Consider the following 20897-nt stretch of genomic DNA (forward strand, 5'->3'; position numbering starts at 1 on the left):
AGGTTAAAATTATGTTTATATAAAGAGCACAGAAAAAAATTATCTTTATGATCAAAATAAACCAACCAAACTGTTTAATTTCCTTCCTTCTCTTCAATTAAAGAATTTCTCTGGTGTGGGGGACAGTTTAGTGGCTGAGACTATAGGTTCTGGAGTCAGACTTCCTGAATTTAAATTGCATTTCCCCGGGCTTACTGCTCTGCACCTTGGCCAAGTTATTTAACTCTTTTAGGGCCTCAATTACACCTATAGAAGAGGGGAAGCAAAGCTGCTAGTTTCATAGGGTTGTTAAGATTAATTAAAAAATAGAAATAAGGTATTTAGAACACCACCAATAGCTAGTAAACATATGATAGTTATTATAATTACTATTTAATAGTATCATAATTCCTCATTGAGTTTCCATTTTTCTTCTAAGTGATCCAACTTAGAATATAAAATTGTCTTTAAGCAAGGTCTGTCTTCCTCCTGTCCCCAGACTTGACACAATACACATTGCATAGCATCAACTCACTACATGTTTTATGGAAGAAGAAAGGGAGGAAAGGAAAGGAAGAGAAATGAAGGAGGGAGGAAGGAAAAGAAGAAGGGAAGAGGGGAGGAGAAAGGAGGAGCCAATGAAAGAAAAGAAAAGGATTAAAACTTAAAATTTATACTCAGGAGTAAAAATCCAATAATAACATGTCATGGGAATAGAACTCCCCCATTAATTTCACAGGTAACATGGCTGTTCTTTTTCTAAATCTACCCATTTAATACTTTTGTTATACATGTACAATCACAGCAGTGTGAATACATGACAGCAGACATGCTTTCTGGTTAACTTCCCAAAATTTTTAAAAATTTAGTTCATTTACTTTATGTACAAACATTGCAATTAGGAGGAAAAACAAAGAATAAAGCATAAATTCATGTAAACAAACTAATTCAATCTTTAGTTTTTAAGTTTGTTTACCTTCAAGTATTTCCTTGGGTAAATATTAACCAAACAACTAGGTAGTTTAATGTGTTCATTTAAAAATTTTATAATCTTAACAAGAAATAAGATATTTCTTATTTAAGTATACTTTTAAGTATACTTTTAAATTTTGAAATCAATTATTTACTGGGCAGTGACACTATAATTATACATAGTAATAAAAAGAATGATGATAATATGATAAAATGTAAAAATAAATTTAAAGCAGGTAATTATTTTGCTAACTTAAATTCAATTAAGAGTACATCTGAGTGATCTGAATGATGTAGTTTGACTGATTTATTTTCCCTTAGCAAAACAGTCAAGTTTTCTCTTTATTTTATATCTAATAAACTTATTACATAGGTATTTGTTTATAATTTGAAGTGAGATATTTTTCATGCTTTTCTAGGAATGCTAGTTCCTCTGGAACAAATATTTTCTCAAATTATATGTTCTACCGATAGAGTATTTTTATTCACTAAATTAACATTTTCTTGTTTATGTTGTTGTGTGGGACAATTCTTTTTAAAACCACTCTAATTATCCATCTATTTATCTTACAACTGGGATCATAATTTTTGAGGTTGTTTTATTTACTATGGAAAGAATACAGTGTTTTACTACAAAAGAACACCAAAAAGGCCTTTAATTCTGGTAGTTCTTACCCATGAGTCATAAAAACAAGAAAAAAGATTAAAAAGCAGTGTTTATAATCTTAGGCAAAACTGTACCCTAACCTAGTTATAAAAGTATGTCTTTTTAAAAACATCACACTCAGAACTATGATTTTAAACCCCTTAATTTAACTTTGCTTTGCCTTTGAAGGCAAAAACTCCTTGAACTTTAAATAGCTTTTAAAATTAACTCTGCTCTCTCATTGAATTTTTCAAGTCCCAAAGCCACTGTTTGTTGGATTACAAATAGCATTTGTAAGAGAGGCCCCTCACTAACTGTGTACATGTACTTGCCAGCTACCATTTCCAGGGCCAATTTCCGTACTAGTGATTAAAGGGTTAGGTTATAATAAACCCAGTTGGTAGAACAAAGGCTAAGAGAGCAAAACTTCATTACCTTCGAGATCTCTATCTTTCTTATATTGAATATTAAAATGTACTAAATAAAAGTGGAAAGGAAAAGAAGGTAAAAAAAATTTGGAGAGAGGGGAGAAGAACTACCAGAATTATAAAAGATGGGCAAATGCCTGCATTAAATCTCATAGGAAGGAAGCCTAGGTTATTTGATATTAATGTAATGACTGTAAAATGAAAAAAATTAATTAGGGAAAAGTTAGAAGAAATTTACTCCCCCCCCAAAAAAAAATTTGACCTGCCTGAGTGGTTCTCAGCCCCAGTACACAGTAGAATGATCTGGAAAACTTTTACAACATAGGCAATTCCTGGGCCCCAGCCCACTGAGATTCTCACTTGATTGTCCTGCTGTGACACCTGAGCACTGGCATCGCTTTAAATCAGCAAGATGGCTCTAATGGCAGGAGGGCTGACAACGCAGATCCACGTCTTACCACATCAGTACTCCACAGGTCTCTCACCAAAGGCCCTGGTCGCTTTAGCACCAATGAACGCTCACCGCTCACTGGGGGCCTGCACAGTGCCAGCGACTGTGCCAGGCTCTGAGGAGACAAACATGTTTGAAAATTAAAGACTTCATAGCACACCTGCAGTTCATATTTCTAAAAATGTGGTCTTTAAAGTCTTCTGCCTTTTTTCCCCAGAGAAGATTTTTCCAGGAGAAAGCTATATACATCAACATGTATTTCTAATGACACAAACTCTTTTAAAACCCCAAGACTGATTTGAAAACAAACTGTAATTTGAAAAATAAGAACACAAATGTCAATAACAATTAAAACATTTACTAACAAAAAATAAGGACTAATGCCTCGAGTTCAGGTCAAAACTAGAATCATGAGTTTAAAGTAGATGGCCAAAAACTTCCTTTCAGATTTATACACATCAATTCTTCTGGAATAACATTTTTATGTAATAAACATTTTACAGCATTTTATGCATTGCCAGTCAAAGACCACAGATCTTTTAAATGTTTATAAACAATTTCATAATAGATTTTTAAAAAGTCAATGTACAAACTTTAAAAATGTGTTTTCTGTATCTACAGTCTTACATATGGCTATGGTTTTCAGTGATACTCAAATATGAAGTCTTTAATTCTCTAAAAATCTATGTGCAAAAATTTTCACCATAACATTACTGGAAATAGCAAAAAAAAACAAACTTCAACACTGAAAAGAGAGTATTATTCTGAGACTATTTACAAACATGGAGAAATTCCCATTATACAGGGTCCACGAGAAGTAACATCTGCTTGAGTGTGGTTGGTAGGGTAATAATATGGGTATAATAATTTGTAGCTTTAATTTGAACACTTCACGTAAAATGTCATATGCTGTACGTGAGTGCGATATTGTCATGTTACAGAATTATATGCTTATGACTTTGTAATAAAAAGGGGTCTTATTTGCCCTGGACCTCGTATAATTAAGTTAAAAGATTATTTTTTTTTACTATAATCACAAGTTTGCTTTTAAAAAGTGTATATATATATGTGTATATATAAGGACTAAAAAGGAAAACACAACATTAACACTGTTTACATATACAAATCCATTTTTAGTGAAAAATCCTGCGTAGTCCCTCGCTTAACTATGAACAAGCCCAGAGACCTCTCTCCACACAGAGGAGATGACAACCAAACACGGCAGGCCAAAAACAAGAGCATGCAGAGAAAGCACTTCAGGCTAGGGCTCTGTGATTGTCAGAGAGGAGGCTTCTTCCCACCAGTAGAAAAATTGAAGTGATGGGATGATTTGAACAATTAATATTAAGTAAAAGGATAAAAGCCCCTTTTTCAGGCCCTCTTTGCCAAAGCTAGCTGGATCCCCTAAAGCATGACGGACTCTTGTTTCATGAGTCTCTGTTGTCAGGACTAGAAAATTACTGGAAGCGCCCTGAAGGTGCGGAGGTCCAGGACAAGACTGACAGAAAAGCCTCAGATGGCGTCCAAACAAGCTGCAGCCTATAGGAGACCAACGGGAACATCCTGCTCTACAAACGCCCCAGTTACCCAGCCACAACCCCCTTGCCCTTTATAACCCAATAAAAGCTCAAATCCCTAACCCCTCAGGGCTGGTGCCTTTCTCCAGGCCTATCCCCTTTCCTTCCCTGAGAAGCAAGTAAAACTTTGCTCTCTCCATTTCCCTCTCATTGTGAATCTTTCACAGCCAGTGGTCACTGGCCACCCTAACATTAAGAAAAACTCCCCAGCTTCCTCAGCCATAAATTTAATAAAGTTTTTTTTCTCTTGATATATGAATACTAATGAATAACAGTCCCTACTCTGTTGTGAAAACAAAAACATAATCCAAAGTTAAGTGAAATTATTTGTAGATTATTAATAAATGAATTTAAAAACCTGAATTTGATCCATAAAGAGACCCTTTCACAAAATGTGAAAGATGATTTTTAAAAAGTATAAACAATATCTTGGATTTTATCTGAATACCCAAATCATAAACATTGGTGCTAGCATTATGACCCCCTAGTCATATATATGGGCCTGATTCCAAGGTAAGAACTAATAATTATGTTTCATGAGGAAAATCTGGAGAGTATATGTCACTATAACAAGATATTGATTAAAAATACATGAAGTTTTCCTTAGATTTAAAGTGAATCTCTATTCAAAGGCCATGTATAAAAAAGCATTCTTTTTGAGAAACCTGTAGCATTTACTTTTACTCTCCTGTATTTGATTTCCTGAGGACTGCAATAGTTTTTCAATTAGGAGTTATCTGAAAGAGTTCTTACCATATAATATTATTGAAATAGTTCACTACATGTATATATAAGGTGTTTACTGCCATCACCACCGCAAGTAATGATAATGATTATAATGATCATACAATTCATTGGGCTCTATTATATACATATCACGTCCTTAATGGGCGCTAAACACTTTTTATCTCACTTAATTCTCACAATTACCTATTTATTCCTATTTTAAGAATGAGAGGACTCTTGTTTTGTTCATTTGTTTATTTTGTTCATTAGATTCCTCTTATGGGCAAGATCATAATGGTGTTTGTTTTTCACTAACTAGTTTATTTCACTTTGAATAATGCTCTCCAGTTCTATCCACGTTGTCACAAAGGGTAGGAGTTTCTTCTTTCTTTCTGCTGCATAGACTAAAAGTGACCAGAGGAGAAGAGGAAAAGAGATAATGGTGGAAAGAAGGGGAAAGGACCAGACAAAGAACATGTACAAATAACCCACAGACAAGGACAACAGTGTGGGAATTGACTGTAGGAGTGGGGGGTGGGATGGACGGAGAAGGGAAAAGGGGGAAAATTTGGAATAACTGTAATAAAATAACAATTTTTAAATGATTTTAAAAAGGAATGAGAGGACTATGACTAAGCACAATTTTAAAATTTTCATGAGGTCACAGAATTAGCAAGTGGCAGAACTAAAACCAAAGTCCTTTAGTTTTTTTTTCTCTTTTAAATTGGAAATCAAATACATTCCAACAACATATGCTCACTGTAGAAAAAATTTTAAATATAAAAAAGTCAGAGAGAATGAAAAGGCTTAGCCCTGAAAGATAACTGTTGAAGCATTTTTGTTGCATTTCCTTCCTATATTTTTGCTGTGCCTTTTACACCAGGGCCTGTGATCTTATGTACCAAACTCTGTAACCCTCTATATTTCCTTCGGTGTATATTCCAAACCTGCCCTTCTAGAGATTCCTGGACCCTGCTCTGTCCCTCACTCCTGTGCTCTAGACACAAGTATACAGAAATGCACAAGGAATTACACCCCCCATCCTACCTCCCCATGGTTATCATTTCCTGGACCAGGTCTTTCCCCTATCAAAAAACTGGCAAATGAAAAGAAGCAAAACACAAATGACCAGACAAACCAAGAATTGCTTCAAAACAGACCAAAGTACATAATCAATCACTGGGAAACAATGTCTCAGGTCTCAAAAAATAGAGATAGAAGTTGTCATCAAGGCAGAGAAAGGAAAATATTGTATCATTTCATTGATATGTGGACTTTTAAAAAATCAAAACAAATGAACAAATAAAACAAAACAAAACAGACTCATAGAACACAGAACAAACTGATGGTTGCCAGAGGGGAGGGGGGAAAAGGAATGGGTGAAAAAATGAAGGAGAATATAATCAACAATAATGTGATAACTTTGGTGACAGATGGTTACTAGGTGTTCACATCATAAAATATATAAATGTCAAATTCCTATGTAGTACACATTAAATTAATATAATATTATGCATCAACTATCATTTTTAAAAAATGTGTCATCAACCCATGTCTCTGGAGAACAGACAGCATGCAAAATGGAATCTTTAGTGTTCAACAGGAATCTAATAAAGTGTGCTCCAAGCTCTGATACACACAGAGACAGTTTACAACTGTCTCCTTAGTGACTGTCTTCATGAGTCAATACTTCTGAAACACAAATTGCAGAAAGTGTATATTGCTGTGACTTCTTTGAATGGCATTTTGGAAATAACTACAGGTGTGTAAAATATACTTACTCTTTTATTAAAAGATTTTATTTATTTATTTTTAGAGAGAGGGGAAGGGAAGGAGAAAGAGAGAGAGAGAAATATCAGTGTTTGGTTGCCTCTAGCACACTCGCAACTAGGGGCCTGGCCTGCAACCCAGGCCTGTGCCCAGACTGGGAATTGAACTGTCAGCACTTTGGTTCACAGGCTACCACTCAGTGCACTGAGGCACACCAGCCAGGGCAAATATACTTATTCTTTAATCAGAAGTTTCATTTCTAGAATTTTTTTCTTCAGACCTACTCAAGTACACAAAAAGTATGTACACTAATATTAGTAGATTATTGTTTGCAATTGAGAAAAATTAGAAAGCATGTGCATATCCATCAGTGAGGGATTGCTATAGGTGCTGGGGATACAGAAGGTGTCCTGTCACAGAATGTCATTCCAGCGGACATCTGACTTGTCCTGCCATAGCAGTCTTAGTGTAAAGCACCCTCTGTGAATCTGCATCCTGGAACTGCTTCATCGGTACCTCAGATAATATCAATGAAAAATGATAAAATTAACACTTTTTTTAATGTGACAGAGCCAGACAACTAAATGGAGAACCAGCTAAGAATTCAACAGACTGGTTATAAGGACGTTCAGGGAACTTAGTGAGGACCTCAACAGAATCTTAAAAACAGCAAGAGAAAAGCAGTTAGTCACCTACAGGGGAGTTCTCATAATACTTTCAGGTAATTTCTCAAAAGACACTTTGCTAGAAGGGACTAGCAAGAAATATTCAAATCATGAAAAGCAGGGACCTACAGCCAAGATCGCTCTACCTAGCAAAGTTATCATTTTGAATTGAAGGACAGATAAAGAGCTTCCCAGACAAGAAAAAACTAAAGGAGTTCATCATCACCAAACTATTAGTACATGTAGTGTTAAAAGGGCTTATTTAAAAAAAAGTAGAGGATCAAAACTATGAACAATAAGATGGCAATAAATACATATCTCTGAACAATTGAATCTAAAAAACAAACTAAGCAAAGAAGAACAGAGACAGAATTATGGATATGGAGAATAGTTTGATAGTTTTCAGGTGGGGGGGCAGTGGGGGAATGGGTGAAGAGTTGAGGGATTAAGAAGTACACATAGATAGTTACAGAATAGCCATGGAAATGTAAAGTACAGTATAGGAAATGGAGTAGCCAAAGAACTTACATGCATAACAGATGGACATGAACAATGGTGTGAGGATTGCCTGAGGGAGAGGGAGGCGGTAGGGGGCAAAGCGGGAAAAACTGGGACAACCGTAATATTATAATCAATAAAATATAATTAAAAAATAAAACCATGTTGCTAAGGCAAAGGGAAATTTCAGCATAACCAAATCCACTGTATTATCACAAATTTAGAATTAGTGAAAATGTAGAATTTTATGGTTGGATGAGATCTCAAACTTTATCAGGTTGAACCATGCAACTTTCCATAATATCCCTACCAGTCATATACATATATAGGTATGTGTTTGTTGAGCATATACTATGTGCCAAGCCCATAGGAAGTGGTTTCTAGCTGAAGAAAATCTCAAGGGGCAATTCCTCATCTCCCAAAGCAGTCCTTTCCTCCTTAGGCAGCTCTAACAATTAACCCTGAACTGACAATGTATCCTCTGAAGCTATTACTACGTCTGCCAGTGACCCCCCCATTGCAAAAATCACTGTCTTATTTTTAATTTCATATTGCTTGAACTAGCTCCAGCATTTGACATGAATGACACCACTTTATTTTGAACTTCTGATCTAATTTCATGTCTTCCCCCTAAATTAAATTAGGTCCCCTCATTAAAACCTGTTACAGCACCCTATACTTTCCCTATAGAGTACTTATTAGAAGTTATAAATAAATGCTTCAGAACATGGACCTTGGTGCTATACTGCCTGGATTCAAATCCTGCTCTAACACACACTACCCGTTTTACCTTGGGCAAGTTTTCTTTACACTCAGTTTCCTCAACTAAAAAGACAAGAATAATAACATCACCTATCTCACAGGCTATTGTGAGTAGTAAATAAGCTACTATTTACGAAGTGCTCAGAAAAATGTAATTGGCAAAATACTAAGTAATATGTGTTTGTAAGTTAAAGTTAAATAGATCATTTGATTAAAATCAGTGGCTCTACTAGATTATAAATTCCATGAGGATAAGATGAAATCAAGTCTATTCTGCTTACCATTTTATGTCCACTGCCTAGTTCTGTATCTTTCACATCAAAGTGTTTGTTGAATGAGTGAAGGAATAAATGTAAAAGTGGGACAGGCTTATTGTTTCATATGAAAACTACGCATCAACCCAAGGACCATCCCACGATGGTTGGTCACTGTCAAGCACCTGGACAATTTCCCTGGAATGTTCTCTCCTTGACTGCACTCAACGACTGTCCTTGGTCTCTTCTGACTCTCACATTTCTGGTTACACAAGCTGACCTTTGTGAAATGCTTCTGCCTTTTAACCTTGGCAACCTGAATGGACACCTGATGCGTGGGTCACTGGCCAGCAGTGATCACGGAATGCTGCGGATGGCTTGTTGAAACACGAGAAAAACATACACAGAGACAACCATGTCCTGTGGGGGAATAGGAACAGCAGGGCCACTCCTCACGTGGGGAGAGCGCTCCGTTTCCCGCTCCGGAGAGGTTTTTTATTGGTTTCGTTTGAATAAGAATTCAGGTAAAAGCTCATTACTCATTTCTAGGAAGTAAGGATCAAACAATAGATAACAAGGAAGTCTGAGGGTCTATTTTGAGTCAGGGTCAAAGAGGTGTAAGACTTTAAGGAACAAACTAACTAATTCCTTGGACCCTTATCATTCAACTCAGAGCATTCTAAACAAAGGAGGTTTCACAGGATTTTTCATATTCTTTCTTAGGCCTGATCACCCGGGAATCCGCCCTTTTCAGCACAGAGCTGCACCACCCTGTCATTGTTTCAGGCTTAGGTGGAGCAAGGGAAGTGAGGCAACAAAGAGATAAGGAGATTTTCTCCCAGACGAAGAGGACTCAGGCTATGTCAAAGCCGAGGAGTGAGGGTCCATCACCCCCTTTTGCTGTAGCCCCTAAAGTCCTTCTTTTGGGGCCCTCCCACGTGATTGTGCCTGTCTTAGATCGTTCCCCCCTTGGGGAATCTTACCGGTCATTGGCTAACCAACCAAGCTTTGGGGTTCAGTTGTGAATGAAGCAGCAGAAGCAGCATTCCTGCCAGGGAGATAAGCTTTTGTCTCCTTGCTGGCTTAAGGTTCCAAGGGCATTCCCTTAGCCTTAGCCTAGGTGGGGGTTACAGCATCTGATACCAGGCAGGGTGGTTCCCAACAGATATCGTTTCCCTGCATACTGAATGGACACCCACAACGGCCTTCAGTTTTGCTTACTTACTTGATGTTAGTGTTTTTCTGAAGCCAAAGGTGCGTGGCTGGTGTGTGTTGAAGCTGACACTGGAGCCCAGGTCTTCTGACTCATGATACATGACGTCATTTAAACTCTAGCGACCTACAGTTCTTGGATAGAAGGTTAAGAAATTTGGCAATCTACTAGTTAGAGTACTTTTTATTTTCCTCTTTATTTCTCTGTTAGGATCTCTCCATTTTGACCAGATCTAAATATGTAGCCCCTATTCAAAGTTTGCCTGCTATACATTTGATACAGTCAGCTTTGTATCTGTCACTTCACTTTGTTTTGTTCTCATTGTTGTTGAGTTCTCTGTCATCTTTTAAAGGGAGCATTTACAGCATTTAGATCCTGCAAAACACTTGGACAATGCTAGAAATTATTTGGCATAAGAGAAGATTATGGGGTATAAAATCTATACTGCTCTAAAATAGTGGTAAAGATCCTCATAGTCTCTAGGTTAAAAGATGATAATAGGATGTGGAAGGAAAAGCATAACAGCAAATACAACTTTGCCTAAAAATCATAGTTTCCTCATGTAATATTTAGTCACTGGGTTGTGAATATGTGCCTATTGTAAAATACCTAGTCACAGAAATAAGATTTGAAAGCTACTGCATAACAAACTCATGAGTATCACAATGAGTTTATCTTTCCATGTTCATTTCCTTTAGGCACAACTATTAGTAGAACTTGGTCTAGAAGGCAGACCCCTTGGCCCTTGAAAGTCAAGAGAATTAATGTAACAAAATCATAGGAAAACTAAGGTCAAAGATCACAAAAAGGACTCTACAATAAATTATGTCTTACCCTCTCAATTTTCCCTCTGGATAGTCTCAAGAAAATAAAGGCAGAAGTGTTTGTTAGGTGTAGATAATAAACCGAGAAACAAGTCCTTCTCTAAGGCTAAGACCAGAAAAGTGGTAGTAGAGTCAACTGAAAATTGTGTTTTTTAAAAAAATTGTTAAAATAATCAAACTCTTCCAGACACATATACTTGAGCATGCACACACGCATCCCACTTGTAAATTAATATCTGATACTTTTTACAAATGTTAATTTTGTTGTCATTGAAGATTTACCTGGTAATACTATTTGCTATTTACCTGGTGTTAGGGTAAAAATTTAAAATTTTGTGTCAAAGAAATAACACTTGAGTGGACAAAAAAATAATGAAGTCTATTTTTCTCTCATTTAACTGTCCCACAGGGTGAATAAGTAGGCTGCTCGCTCCACCTAGTAACTCAAGGATCTGAGTTCTCTCCATCTTTCTAGCTTATTTCATTTGCCTTTCAGAACATCACACTCAGCTGATATACTGCCTATCTTTTTGTCACTCCTCTGTTTTGGGAGAGCTGGTTCTCCCTCATCTATCCCACTTCTGAAGGTAGGGGAGAGGGTTGAGCCCTTGGATTGTTCCTTTTTTTAATATCACTCACTCTCTAGGTGACTCACCCAGTATTGTGATATTAAATAATAACTACATTGATCACTTCTAAATGAGTATTCTTAGTCTGGATTCCTCTTCTAACCTTCAGACCCATACTTTTACTGGTCACCCAACACCTCAGTTGAAATGTAATAGGCATCACAACCTTGTCTAAAACTGGGTTACAGATATTTCTCTGAGTTACAGTAAATATCTGTAAAGCTGAGTTACAGATATATTACCCTCCTATAGTCTTCCTAATGTAAATTATAGAAACCACATCTTTCATATTCCTCAAGCCAAAATCATGATGTTTTCCTTGACTCTCTTTTTTTCTCTTTCACACCCCATATCCAGTCTCTCAGCAAATCCTACAGGCTCTCTACTTTCTTTATTTCTTTTTTATATTTTGGAAGTTCTCTTTTTATAGTTTACTTTTTATTGTGTATTTTCCATTACCATTTATTTCACTTGTGGCTTTCTATTCAACATTCACCCAGAATGCAAAAGCTCCTCATCTCATTACTTCATCAAGACTGTTCTTTGGTCCCATAATGGTCAATCGGCATTTCACTTCTCCCTTCCTGGGCTAATTTTTCTCCTTAGCATTTATTTCTAACAAACTGTACATTATATTTATTTACCGTTTTTTGTTGTCCATTTGAGCTCAAGAGGGGGAGGTATTTTGGTCTTTCTATTCACTGACGTATGGCCAGCATTTAGAATGTTGCTTGTGTGGAATAGACTCTCAGTAAACATTAGGTGCAAAATGAATGAATCTGGCTTCTCCTCCATATTCTAGGGTGTTTTCTTACCTGCTTGGTTGAGACTTGGTCCAATGATGGTTCGTGTTTAGCAACCAGAAGTGGGAGAGAGCACTGAGGAGTGTACACATAGTTCAGGGTCTGCACCTGGAAATGGCACACATCAGTTCCATTTATGTTCTACTGCAGAGAACTTAGAAACCTGGCCATATCTAGCTGTCAAGGGTTTGGAAATGGCACTCACAGCTTGAAAGTCATGGGCCCACCTACAACTTTATAATTTAGAAGAAGGATGGAACAAAATTTGGTAAACAGCTAACAATCTCTACCTTACCTACAATTTACAGCTTATTTCATTCAGAATGACAACTCAACACACTTTGGGCTCCTAGAAGTAAATTACAGGCTGAAGATAGACCTGTTCAGTAGTGTGAAATCCAAGAGTATTCCATAAACAATTGATACCAGTTTTCTCATTAAAACATGGCTGAGGCAAATCCCATTTGAAGGCTCTGCCAAAAAAGTAAAAAGGCTCTGCCAAGTCCGATACTCCTGCTACTTGCTTTAGACAGACACTCCGCAGAGCATGTGGCCCATATTGTTACCCTTTTATTGTTTTATTGCTCAGTGCAAACTTCAGAAGTTGTGCAGAAATAATATTAAGAATGAAGGGAAAAAAAGAAGTTTGGCTGAAAACTCCTGAAACAGTAAAATAAAATAAACTTATTTCTGAGTTTTTTATTCTTATCTCCTCAATTACTAGAACTCTTGAAATAAAACAATAAATGAACTTTCCTCCTTCTAATAGCAATCTATGAAATGACCTTCAGAGAACTATATAACGTAGATTTATGTGGTATGGAAAATCTACAATCCAAAGTCCAAGCACAGAGCTTTACAGCAAACATAATTTCAGGTATTGAAATTAATCAGTAAACCAGAAATCACATTATTGTGCTTTATCTAAAGTTTTAAAAATCCTAAGTCCTTTTAAGTCTTGTAAAATTAATGAATTGAAGTTAATTCCCAGCTAGCAAATAGAGTTTATGTTCTTATGCTTCAGGATAGAAACAACACAAAAAAGACATTTGTTAATGGTGTATACCCTTTCAGCAAATAAAATGTATTAAGTACTTGAAAAATAATCATGGTTTATATCAACAAGGTTTATTAGTGCTTCACTGAAAGAACTTATGACATTTTACACAGTGAGTTTGCTTCTCTGCCAAAGAATCCAAAGAAACAATTGCAAGTCAACACCCTCTCCTCCAGGTTTCACTGTGCTCCATGCAGTGTATTCAGATAACGGCAGCTGGCGGGAGCGTGACATTTTCACAGCTGAGAAGTGCACATTTTCCTCGTACTCTTGGATGAAATCATCTGAATTTTTTAAAGGGGACTCAATAGGCAGTCAAGGATCAGTAAAAGTAATGAAGTATTTATATAACACTGAGTCTGTAGTGGTTTTGTTTATGTAACATTTTATGGTTAAACTGTCTAGTCTAGCTGGCTATAACCACTCTCTGTGGTCCAAGACTAGCTCGAGGATGAGAATAGCCTAGCTGTGTCCTCTAGAAGCCAACTTCACAATCCTGTGGCAAATAGAAATTGAGAGATATTTGTTCAGTCCTCATACTCCTCAGTTCTGTGAATCTAGCCCCCATTTGCCAATGGCTTTAGAGTCATTTTTCTTCATGACCATACCCCTAGCTGTTAAGTAGGTTATTACTATATTTCCACTTTTCTTAAGATTATACAAATGAGACAGGAATTTACTGTTCTATGAAATCAAACACATAAGAAGAAAAGTATTATTTCAGATTTACTTCTTCAGTATACGGAGTTCACATATGTTGTGCATTTCTAGTACATTTTTGTTCTCATTCTCAGCCTTTTGAAACAATTAGTCCATGGCCTCTTCAACCTGCTCATATTCATTCTGTAGCAGTCATAGTTGTGATCTGGAGTATTTTCTGACAGCCAAGAATTTATTCTTATTCTGACCTAATACATCTGTAAACAGTAGATCATATAATTCATCTGGTAGTCTATAAATAATGCTGTTAACCAACAACTTTTTTTAATTTTTGATGGTTAAACTCATGACAACATAACTTGAAATGGTAGCCTTCTTTCTACCAATCCATAAGATTACCACTGGATCATTGGGGTTGTAGGTTTTGACACTTAAATTGCACATATGCTTCCCATGCACCAAATTTATTTGTTTTTATTTTTTTCCTTCTTGTTGTTAGGATGCAATTTTTTAAATTAATTTATTATTGTTCAATTACATTTGTCTGCATTTTCTCCCCACTACTCCCCCCCACCCCAGCAAAACCCACCTGCCTCCCTTGCTTTCACCCTCCCCCCTTGGTTTCCATGTACCAAATTTAAAAGAAAAAGAAATCACTTCTCAGATGAAATGCAAAACGTGTTGAATTACATACTCCCCAAAAGCACTTTATAAGGTACATTCTCCTTGGGATTATTATTAGGATTTTAATAAAAAAAAAGAATCCTGGCCCAGACGTTGCCAATGTGGGCGGCACCAAGGGCATTCTTTGTACTGTTAGAGATTTTGCAAGTTGGTATTTTTGGGTGACTGTTTCCTAAAACACATTCAGGAAAAAAATGTCTAACTTATGAGAAGGAGCCAGTGAGTGAGCTTACTTAAAGTCCCCTCCTATTTCTTGAGCTGAGATGCAGTAGGGAGCAGCTCACAAGGAGATGTTCTGTAAGGGCAGGATGTTGGGGGAACAATTGCCATCAGATCCCCCTTTCTGCAGGGACCCTCCTTGTCCACCGGCTCTGCCTCCGTGGATGTTTGCACCTGTAATCACGGTGCTTGAGGCTTGGGGCTGATCCAGGCAACATGAAGTATTTTCCTGCATGATTGTACAGCTCTCTCACAACCTCGATAAAGCGTTATCGCCAACATTGGTAACCTACAAAATGTGTTATGAAACGTGACCCTGTTTCTCTGGCCTCATCCTGAAGGTCACACTCCAATCCCTGTTTGCTCTAAAGAGCTGTTGCCGATAAACACTGTCATTCAGGCCAGAAGTCACGGTGGAAACCCCAGTCCATCTGTCCACAGCAGGTCCCCAACACAGCCTTCAACTCACAGCTTAATGTCATTTACTCAAAATATGGCCTTTCCTAAACTCCAAATCTAAATTAGTCAGTCCTATAACAATGGCTCAAATTATCCTATATTTCTCTTTTATGTCACTATTTGAAAATATGTATTTGTGACTTGGTTTTAAAGTTGTTTTTCCCCCATTAGGCTAATAATAAACTCCATCCAGGTAGTCTGGGTCTCTCACCATGGTAGTCCTGACAACTAGCATGTAACAAATGCTCAGTAAATAAATGTTAGTTGAAAGAATAAACTTCACTTCCACATTGCCTACCGGAAGGAAAGGTCTCAGAATATTGGCCAACCATTTCCCAGATTCTAGGTCCTTGTCTTATGATGAAATTTTTGAAAAGTACCCAGATGTGTCTTAACTGTCACAAAGCTGGCTTATGTCCAGAGATTGCTAACCAGCTCTGGTTGCTCAACTATCCTTCGAAAGAACAGCTAGCTCATTCCCTGGCTGGTTCTGGCAGGAGAAGGCCAGGTGCAGGCAGCCACAAAGTCCCTGTGCATAACAAACAGAAGCTACTTGTGTGCTTCCCTATGTTCTCCACAAAGATTGTCCAACCACTTTCCCTACTTTCTTCTGGACATCTTCCTCCACTTGCACAGTTAGAAGGCATGAAAGCACTCTCAATAACTGTTTTTATGTCTTCAAATGTTGTCACTTAAAGAATATTATCTTTTGCAATTCCTCAAATTAGATTGCCATTATTGGTTAGCCTGAACACCAAGGAGACCTGATTATATAAGTGCTAAATCTAATCCTGTATCTCCAGAGTTCTCTAACTAGGAGAGCTTGGTGTGTATGCCACCACTTTTCGGCCAGATGGCTATTGCCTCAAGACCTCCTTGTGCAGCTATGGGACAAACCATTGCTAAGGATGTTCAAACCAGCAGTGTCACTGGACCTGATATCAAACACATGCAGCCTCCCATGCTCCTCTATTACTCCTGTCCCTACCATGACATGAAGAGAGTGCTGCTCAGATATAAAGGATGCAGTCTCATGAGAGGAACTTGGTGACCATCTGTGGGCAGCCATCTGTGAAAATAAGCATAGTCCCAGAGCCACTAGACATAATAACTTCTGGTGATAGGCAGTCACCAGACACTGAGTGCCCTCTCCACAGCTTGCATCTGACCTATGCCTGTAGCCACACCAGAGACCCTCCTTAGCATCCTCCAAAGCCATGAACATGACTAGTAGCGGTTACAAATAAATTATTGTTAGAAATTCTTGCTCTAAGCCAGCTGACTTTACAGTTCTCTGCCACCAGTTGTTTTGAGTGTGGTTCCCTTGCAGTTCCTAATAGGTCTCGGCCATACATAATTTATGGCTTCTATTTTAAAAGTTCTATCAGAAATCAATAAGAATATAAATACACCCACCATTATGAATGTCCTCGCAGCAATCGTCAGCCCCTGCCATGCTATTCTTTTCACAGAGGCAGCCAGAACAATTGATGCCCTTTTTATGTCAGTTGTTTTGCTCAGGTTGAGACACAGCTGAATGGACCATCAGCTAGTGTTAGGGAAGCGTATCCTGCCTGGAGACCTTTAACTATGAGCAGTCATTTAAAGCACAGTTAGAACTTGGCCGCACAGTGGCACAGTTGACGTTTTAACACATTTAAGAATGAATACTGTATAGATTATGTTGGGAATGTTTTCCAGTCAGCCAATCTAACTAAAATCAAAGTAAATTGCTGTCATGCAAGTTACGTTTTGGTGTTTATTGAAGTCTTTGACTGTATTATCTATGTTGGGTAGTTTACATACAATGTGATAATTGTTTAATTAATGTACGACCAATAATTTCATTAAGTAATTCAATAAATCTTTATTAACTGCCTAATATGTGCCAGTCACCACATCAGGTATTGGTGTTATCATGATGAATAAGTCTCTACCTCTGCCTTCACAGTGTGTTCAGCCTACTCCATGTCCACGTTTAAATTCTTCCCAACACTCTGAAGAATAGGCAATAGGTCTATTCATCTGTATATTCTCCATGTCCTACTGAGTGCCTGGCACACAGTAGGTATGAAATAAAATTCTTGTTAAATAAGTTAATTAATAAATGAGGAAAGAAAGAAAGAGAGAAAGAGAGAGAGAAAGAGAGAGAGAAAGGAAGGAAGGAAGGAAGGAAGGAAGGAAGGAAGGAAGGAAGGAAGGAAGGAAGGAAGGAAGAAAGAAAGAAAGAAAGAAAGAAAGAAAGAAAGAAAGAAAGAAAGAAAGAAAGAAAGAGAAAGACCACTAAACAAATATTTAAAGATCAAGGCTGCCAAAGACCAACCACCAGAATGAGAAGCAACATCAATTTTCACTGTTCTTTGGGTTTAGAAAACAGAAGAGACATAGTCTTTGCCACCATTTCTACCATTTTGACTCCCATACAGCCTTCAATAACTCTTTTACTATGAACACATTATTTCCCTTTGTTCTTCCTTTGTTTTTTATAAAAAAAAATGCCTAGAGTAACATAAGGACTAGATGTTAGGTTTAATAAGCAGCTAATTAGCTGGGGCTTCCTCCCCTTCCATTTGCCAAAGCAAGTTACAGATCAGTTATCATTAGGTTTTGATTTGAGATTTTCAAATATATGCATTTCCTTCTGTGACTTTATTAGACCAAGCCTGGACTTCAGGAGGTCCAGAAATCAGGGGATTCCTAAGGAGTAGAATGTAACACAAAGCTCAGTCAACACCTCCTACTCCAATATCCGCTATGTAAATAAACTCCAGGTTTGAATGAGGCACCAGGCTAGTCTGCTGTTCTCTACCAACCATGGCCGAGAGTTGCATATCCCACCAGGTCTAGGAAGAGTCTTTGTAAGTGACCACTCAGTAGGTTCCCTGAAAACACTAGCCAATGAGCACTGAGCACCATTCCCTGCATATTTCCACAAAGAGTCCCAGAAATAAACTGGGCTTTCTCAATCTAAATGGTGGGGAAAGTTCTAAGTAATGAAAAACAATTGTCAAAATAGTATCACATAGATCATTAAGCCTAAACATTTTTGTTTCTGGGTGTGAAAAAATCACAATTCACAAATCACAATTCACAAATCATACTACTCTCAAGGCTGTTAATAACTGTGGATCAGAGAAATCTTCAAAGGGCTCTTTGGTAAATATATATATATATTCATTCATTTAACTAAAAACTTACCTACAAGGTGACAGGTAGCAAATTAAGTGATAAAGGTGAGTATGAACCAGTTCCTGTCTTGGAGGAGTCACAACCAAGAGAGGGAATAGTTTCAAGTATATTGAGTGCTGTGAAAGTATTTACACAAACTGCTCTCAGGGCAGAAATAAGAGCAACCTCCTTAGCTCCGCACTCAAGGGTATAAACTCTGGCGACAGATTGCCCTCCCCACAACCCAGCATCAAGCCTCACAGAGTGTGAGGTTTAAATGAGCTAATACTTGCCAATCATTTGGTAAATTCTTAATGCTTGTTAGCTTCTCTCCCCAAACTAAGATACCCGGCTTGTTCTATCCATTGTTATTTGAAACACTATTTTTGTCTCATGTGTAACTTCATTTTTTGCCTCATTATTGAATGACTGTTCCTCTCCCCCAAATCTTTATTAAAAACCTAAATACACATTGTTGTACATTAGCTGCTAAAAGCTGCTTTCAGAACTAATGAAAGTAATGCTCACCCACCCACCTACCCCCCAAAAAAGATCAGGCTAGAAAGAATCCAGGTCCCAAGGGCATAGCCAGTTGGAAGTGGCCCCAAGTACAACACCAAGGAGCACTCAAGTCTCCCAACACTTAGGTAACCAATTTACTTAGTACACATAGGTATACCATGAGCTCCAGGAGAAACGAAGGGACGCTAGCTGAAAAAATTTAAGGCACAACCATAGAAGTTTTAAAACCCAATTTAACCCTCAGGCTACATTTCCTCAGGCTACATTTCATGGTTGTTGGTGGGGATGTTTCCCTGCTTCTTCATTTTCCAAATGGAGAGAATGAAATTTCTAAATCCCAGCCCTAGGGGGAGAGAAAGGACTGGGAGCACTTCTGGACTTTCCTAGCCCCTCCTCATAGCTTCCCAAGTAAAGAGGGATGACGTCTCTGATTGGTGATGTGGGGAAGAAGGGTCAGAACTTGTCTTCACTCCCTTTCCCTCTACTTTAGAGGGCCCAGTCTCAGGATATTATGGGTTGAATTGTATCCCCCAGAAGAGATACGTTGAAGGCCTGACCTCCAGTAACTCTGAACATAAACTGATTTGGAAACAGGGTCTTTAGAGAGGTAATCAAGTTAAAATGAGGTCACTGATGTGGTTCTTCATCCAATATGACTGTTGTCTTTATAAAAAAAGGAACTTTAGATGCAGAGGCAGACACAGGTGGAAGGAGGACCATAAGAAGAGGTGGGGGAGAATACCGTGTGACCATGAGGGCAGAGACAGGAATTGTGCCGCGCGAGCCAAGGAGCACCTGGGCCTGCCAGCAACTGGAAGAAGCAAGGAACAGCCCCTGTCCTACAGGTTTCAGAGGGAGCCTGGCCCTGCCGGCACCTTGATCTCAGACTTCTAGTCTCCAGGCCTGTGAGACAGTATCTTCTGTTCCCAGTCACCTTGTTTGTGGCATAGTAAATCCTCAATGTCGTTGATAGGTTCTCGGAACTGAAGCTAAGTGACCTATAGTATAACAAAATCAAATTTACCATAGGCTAATTGATATACACAAAAGTTAAATTCCTACTGCATCTCGTCAGCGTTATAAGGAAATGCCTTTGAATGAAACATTATTCGAGGACATACTGTACTTTGTTACAGTAGTCTACCAAGTTAGTACACAAGACATTTTCTCTGCTCTGCTGCAAATGACCTGCCCCTGCAGAGAAAGCCTGCATGTCTACCTCGGCTTGTGTCTCAGAGGCCTGACACAATCCGGGGTGAGGTGGGTGAGGCAGGGAGGTAATGGGTCACACTAACAAACCCATTAGAGAGGCTCCTTCTCTAAATAACTTTTATTAATAGTAAAGCCAGTAGTTTGATCACTATCTTATTTCTGTTATTTCTGAATTTGAAGTAGGGAGACAGGCCTGATGTTTTGACCTAAACTCCAAGTCCAGTCTAGACACATAGTATAGGCATTAACTCATTTAACCTTTATAGCAGCCCTATAAAGTTACGTCTGCTATTATGCCCACCTCGCAGAGGAGAAGGCATGAGGAGGTCAAGTGACTCACCTAAGGGCAATGAACGCTGAGGCCTGGGGGCCAGAGTCTGTCCTCGCTGATTCTGCAAAGGCTGCGTTCCAAGCAGCAAGCCATTAAGTGGTCCTATGAAGAGAAATCCTATGGCCTAACCTGTATGAAGAGAAACCTGGGTTAAAAAGAAAAAGTAAACTTCTCCTTAATCTCTTTTGATCTTTTCAGAGCCTTTCCCCTGCCCAGGTGCCTTGTCAGTCTGTCAGGACAGGGAGTGCTGCATTAGACCAAAGAGCCCTTTTCAGGGAGTATCTCTTGGGACTCATGTCCTTAGGCACACCAGCTTGAGAAACAGGGAGAGAATACTTTGGGTGGCAGGAACTCTTTTGTTTGAATGTAGTTATAGAATTTTTTATAA

General features: G+C 38.1%; 1 long non-coding RNA gene across 2 annotated transcripts; it reads right to left on the minus strand.

Moving 5' to 3' along the window:
* Nucleotides 1–470: 470 nt before the first annotated feature.
* LOC123806886 lies at nucleotides 471–20818 on the minus strand. Of its 2 annotated transcripts, XR_006783543.1 has the most exons (5): nucleotides 20519–20818; nucleotides 19901–19964; nucleotides 12210–12305; nucleotides 9954–10075; nucleotides 471–2591 (listed from the first exon to the last, which is right to left on the minus strand). It is a non-coding gene; the product is annotated as an uncharacterized LOC123806886 (long non-coding RNA). The 2 variants fall into 2 exon arrangements; XR_006783544.1 differs by lacking the exon at nucleotides 19901–19964.
* Nucleotides 20819–20897: the final 79 nt, after the last annotated feature.

The sequence above is a fragment of the Phyllostomus hastatus genome, unplaced genomic scaffold (assembly GCF_019186645.2).
Source record: "Phyllostomus hastatus isolate PE091 unplaced genomic scaffold, TTU_PhHast_1.1 phas_scaffold_39, whole genome shotgun sequence".
NCBI lineage: Eukaryota > Metazoa > Chordata > Mammalia > Chiroptera > Phyllostomidae > Phyllostomus > Phyllostomus hastatus.